The 5,572-nt window shown below is 43.0% G+C and overlaps 1 non-coding gene across 1 annotated transcript; it reads right to left on the reverse strand.

Annotated features, from left to right (window-relative positions):
• Positions 1-701: 701 nt before the first annotated feature.
• LOC148450993 (U2 spliceosomal RNA) lies at positions 702-892 on the reverse strand. The gene has a single exon (XR_015875186.1). It is a non-coding gene; the product is annotated as a U2 spliceosomal RNA (small nuclear RNA).
• Positions 893-5,572: the final 4,680 nt, after the last annotated feature.

A 5,572-nucleotide genomic window follows, 5' to 3' on the forward strand; every position in this document is an offset into this window, starting at 1 on the left:
TCCCCCACCGTAGAGTATTAAGTAACATAGCACCCGGCATTGGAAGCATTGTTTTCTTAGAAAGACGAGCACAGACGCATCCACCGGGGAATATGTCACCCACCTTTCCATCATAGATAATGGAAAAGGATAACTGGGGGGGGGGACGACGTGGAATCTGTATCAAACAGATTAAAAATCTCTAAGTAGCAGGAACAGATTTTAAATTCTGATTCACGGATCCTCATGAGCGTGGAATTCCCCGTCTGACTTCTCTGACTGTAGGACAGTCATCAGAGGGCGCTTTGAGTATTATTTTTTTTTTTTTGTAATAGAAAATGGAGGGTACAGTAGCCGCAGTACCTATAACCTCGGGTATTGATAGGTAACGCCCTATGATGGCGGCAGGGGGCTTGTCTCAGACCTTCCCAGAGGGAATAGCATTAGACCCCTTCAGCTGTACCTGGAAGAGATGTGAGTGAAGGTGGAAGATGAGGCTTCTGCCCACACTTTCCAGGAAAATAAGAAAGTTAGCCCCTTGCGGGCTTGCATCGCTCGCCACAAAGATATATTTCCCTCTCACTTGGATGGTAGGGAATGACGTTGGACACTGGTAGATGACGTCATCGTACATCTATGGAAAGGGATCTCTCTTTTCCCCTTCCCAGAGGCATGGAGGAAGTGACCTCACATGCGTGTGACACACTCAGTGTGTAATCTTTTTTAGGTGCACCGGTCCTGGCATTACTGCAATACCAGGTCAATGCGTGGAGTGGACAGAGCAAGCTCTTCTTCCATCTCCCTGTTCTAAAAATCCATTTAATCTATGGCCCCCAGATAGGGGGCGGATCAGATATTAAACTGATAAGAACAGATACTACACTTGATCTTAGCCAAAAGGCAGAGAAGCGATTCAGCACTGAGCTTCCCTTCCGCTCCCAGAGAGGTTGAGACCTACTCATTTCTGCTATCACATCAGCGGCCCATGTAGGAGTGAGTGAAGCAGAATTAGCCATAGAAGGGACTATTAAACAAGCACAAACAAACATCTTTTTTTGTTTTAAATATATATATGTATATATATATATATATATATATATATATACACACACATCTTTGTCCAAGGCAGGACTTGATCCTGGGACCTAGTGGTTCAGGGATGGTGGAGAAGCCTACTGCCTGTCATTTAAGACACACAGACAGTATCCAGACTACAGAAAAAAAACAGAAGGCCAAAGGAGAACAACTCCCAGCCCACAGATTAGCTCCTTTCAAGGAGAATCCAGCCTTTACTAAATCAACTGCAACACTAACAGGGAGAGATGCAGGCATACAGTAATAAAGACAGCAGATACGCTGTTTATAACAGCTCCATGCCGCCTAGAGAACGCTTCTTTAGGCTCCGCCCCCTTTACATGCTAAAAGCAAAGGTGGCTTCTATGTAGCCATAATCTCAGCCCCGCTCTGCTGCCTCCGCAAAACACGTGTCCAGCGGGGGGCGTTGAAAGCTGGGAGCAGCGTGAGCTATGTATGTACACAGCCTGTACTACAAGCGCTGGGCAGTAGAGGTTGCATAAACCTTGGAAATGGCAGACACGCTGTTTGCTACAGCTGTATGCCGCTAGTACTGAGAGAGAGCCCGAGCGGATATAGGCTCCACCCCCTTCTTTATGTGAAGGTCTAAAATGGCCTCTGCATTTTATGTCAGCCCCGCAATGCTGCGCTATCCAGTGGAGGCTGAGAGCTTTGGCAGGGAGCACCGCTCTGCGCTAATAACCCAGGCACTCTGTAAAAAAAACAGAATGTGTCTCCCACTACAAGCGCTGGCAGCATGGGGGAGCCAGGGGATGCGCAGCTACATACTCACTGCACTCCCATGGAAGTCTCTCTCAGCAGGTCAGCACTCTCCTCTTCTTGCTGTGGAGATGTGCTGTGGCGATAAGGAGCTGTCAGTTGCTTTTAGAATAAGCACTGTGCACTCCTTCTTGGACTTTAGAAAAGTCAGGGCGCCAGGTACCCGGACCCCATCTTTGGTATAGGTGGCGAAGGGTACCTAATCGTGTAAAAGATGCTATAAAATAATAAAATAAAATAAATGTATTGCTGGAGCACAGCATATAGTGACCAGCTCCTAAGACACATTTTCTAAACTGAGGGCTGGTGGGGAATAGAGGGGGAGGAGCTTCACACTTTTGAATTAATTAGTGCCAGCTCCAGCTAACCACACCTCTATACCCCAGCGTAAGCACCTCCAGTGTCCCCTAGTGGATGAAAGAGAAAGGTAGAAGAGTGGTTCTCATGGCTGAACCCTGTAAAATGGTTCTCCGATCTAGGAGAGTGGGTCCAGGAAATGGTTGCTAGTGTAGGTAAGCTCCTGATCCTCATATTGGTTGTCATCTTAGTAATTGGCTCATGTGTCAGTTGTGTTCCTACTGTGTTGAAGTGTGAAAAATGTACTACTAAGGCAAACAGGGAGAATGAAATTATGATGGTGGTTAGTAGTAATAGTATGGATATCAAGGTAAACGAAGAACTGCATCACAATCCTGAACTAAAATTCAGCATCAGATGATGAAAGTTAGATAGATTCTGACGTGCATGAAAAGTATTATTGAATATTACTTTAAACCTCTTAAATAATGCAGTCTCTATCCCCTTCAAGACTTCCTTTATAGGTTAGGTAAATCCCCACATCTTTCCCATGATCTTTAGAAATCTGCGGTGTGCATATAAGGGTAGCTTTGTCCCTCCCAGGGGTGCATTATTCATGGTTTAATGACCGAATTGTGCCATCCCATAATATAACATTAAATACTATTTTATAGTGTATGACTGACTAGATTAAGACTAAAGTGTGATAGCACTTTGGTTGCTATCAAAGGGTGGACTGTCGAAGCTGGCTGATTGGCTGAGACCAAATCTTGTAAATAAATATCTGGTGATCAGCATGATATTCTCACACTCACACATGCACGCACTTATAAAAAGGTTCCCTCACATTAAGCTTAATATTAGAGGTTTTATTAGCAAATGCATATGTTGTGAAATGTAATGTATGTGATATTTAAGGTACAGAAACATAGTAGACATGTCATGTTTGCTACCATTCTAAATCCATGTTTATTCGCAGATCTCTGGTTCTATCGGCAAGGAGATCGCATCATGCGTCCGCAAGTTATGAATTATAGTGTCTTTAGCTAGTTTAAACCAGTTCTTCGGCAGGAAAACCACACAAAGCAAATGCAGAGGAACTGGGACATACCCCTAGTGACACTGTATTAACTGATCTATGACCTGCATCGTACCAGAACGTCCAGGAGCAAGAACCAATGAAAATCTGTCAACTAGTTTCTTTGTTAGAGCTGAACTCTGTAAGGTATATAACCTGCATGCTGATAGCGACTAGTGACTGTTAGGATTCATTATATATATATATATATATAGATATAAATATATACATTGCGAGAGATCGCAGATGCGATTGCATTTGCTTAAATCTCTGAATCAAGTTAATTGTTCCCATCACTATGTTCATCGTTTTTCGGTTTGTTCTATTCTTGCTGTAATTCTAAACAGAGGCGTATTAAGAGAGGAGGGGGCTCGTGTACATTCCCTGTTGGGGACCCCCTCCTCTCTTCCCGGCAGCCAGCTGCCTTACCACAGCAGTAAATTCTAGGCACTAGTCTGCACCAAGAGTCTACTGCGCATGCGCAATTCACCGGGAAAATGTTACAGCCACCATGTTCCTGGCATCTTCCCTATTTTGCATGTGCAAAATGCCGGGAAAATGGACATGGCAGCCATTTCCCAGGATTTTTGTGCAGTGCTCTACAGCCGACGTGGGATTTCGGAGGGGTAAGTATTAAAAAATATGTGTGCAGGGTGTGCGGTGTGGCCACCCCTGGGTGCACACCCTGCACCCATTATAAATATGCCCCTGATACTAAACCTCTGTGCTATGCTTTTCATGCTTGTAAAGCGACTTTGAGTTCTGCTGGAGAAATGCGTTATATAAATAAAATTATATATATTCTACAGAACCACATATACACAAAGCCCCGGAAGAAATCCTGTTTGCCCATGCCAGACACTTCAAATAAGGGGATATCTGAAATGCAGGACAGGCGCTTTCACTGTACTCAAATGCACCTAGACAAGTACACTTTTCCCAATGACAGTAATACATACACATAAACCCAGGCACATACAGGTCAACCTGGGCCTTTGTTCAGGGAAATGTCTGTATACTTATATTTATCACTGATTCTTTGAGTTAATTATTATTGATTTCATTATTCTGTTCTCAATTCTTTCATGCAAGAGTTCTCATACAGAGACAGTAGGAGCTATTCATAGACTGGGAGAAAATGAGGCCTCATTTTAAGTATGTGTAAATTCATCTCTCTTTTTCCCCCTGGCACATACATAGCTGCACTCCACTCTCCCATATAAAATGCATTTGGACGGAGATGAAGCCATCAAAGCATAGGCAAAGACAAAGCCTTGGCCATGTCTGAGGGACAAAAAGGCTCTTCATGGGCTCTTTCAGCCCTGTGAATTTCATTGCAAACTGGAGTATCCCTTTTGCATGTGGGACCAGTGGAAAGAGCACAAGTGTGTCTAACCCAGTTTATCTTTATGAGAAGATGCAAAATCATGCACCCCACGAGGTCAGGAAACACATCACCCAGCTGCATACACTTACATGCATATACAGCATTACATACATACAAAGGAACATACACACTTGCCACTTAATTTATGTGATACATCCCCCACTTATCTTAAGCATATCAGTGTTTATTAATGCCATATGTCCTTTGCGATGTGAAGATGGTTTATGACCTGGGAGTCCTACTGCGCCTACGCAGCCATCGGCCTGCACATGTGCAAGCAGCAAGAAACCCATAGGCTTCTATAGGCAACGCCATCTACAGATACACATCATTGCACACAAATATATAAACAGCAAAAATTATACGGGGCCCCAGAGTCTCAGACAGTTGTTTTATTTTTTTTAATTCTTTCAATATAATATTTCACACAAGGCAATGCTTGGAAAACTTTTGTTAGTTACTTAATATAACGGCTTCCTAACGATCCATATGCTTTAAAAATGATTATATTACTCCATATATCCGCTTCTTCTAACCTCTAACCATGCTTCTAAAAAGCAGAAGTCAGGTTGCAGTTGACTCACAGATGGTATTGTTGAAATATTGCCACTAACATAATGTTTTTCACGTGTTTGTAATTTTTTTGGATTTGTCCAATAGTCACATGACAACCTGGGGTAATGGAAAATAACCTTACCTCAACTTATGTAGAGACGGAGAAGTAATAGTAATGACGTGATCAGCTCAAGTCTTTCAACAGTGTTTATTATATGCCCTATGCACAGATATATGACTTGCTACAATGCAGAGGACAAGTAATGATTTCTTAACATTTTATTATGATTATTTTAAAGTGAATTTACCGCAAAGCTGTACAGTCAGTGGGCGGAATTCAATTGTTTTCATCCCCTATCGCGTCCGACGGAGCTATTCTATTCTTGCTCCTGTCGGACGCGATCAGCTGCCAAGCGCTACAT

The sequence above is a fragment of the Taudactylus pleione genome, unplaced genomic scaffold (genome assembly GCF_031769625.1).
Source record: "Taudactylus pleione unplaced genomic scaffold, aTauple2 ptg001228l, whole genome shotgun sequence".
Taxonomy (NCBI): Eukaryota; Metazoa; Chordata; class Amphibia; order Anura; family Myobatrachidae; genus Taudactylus; species Taudactylus pleione.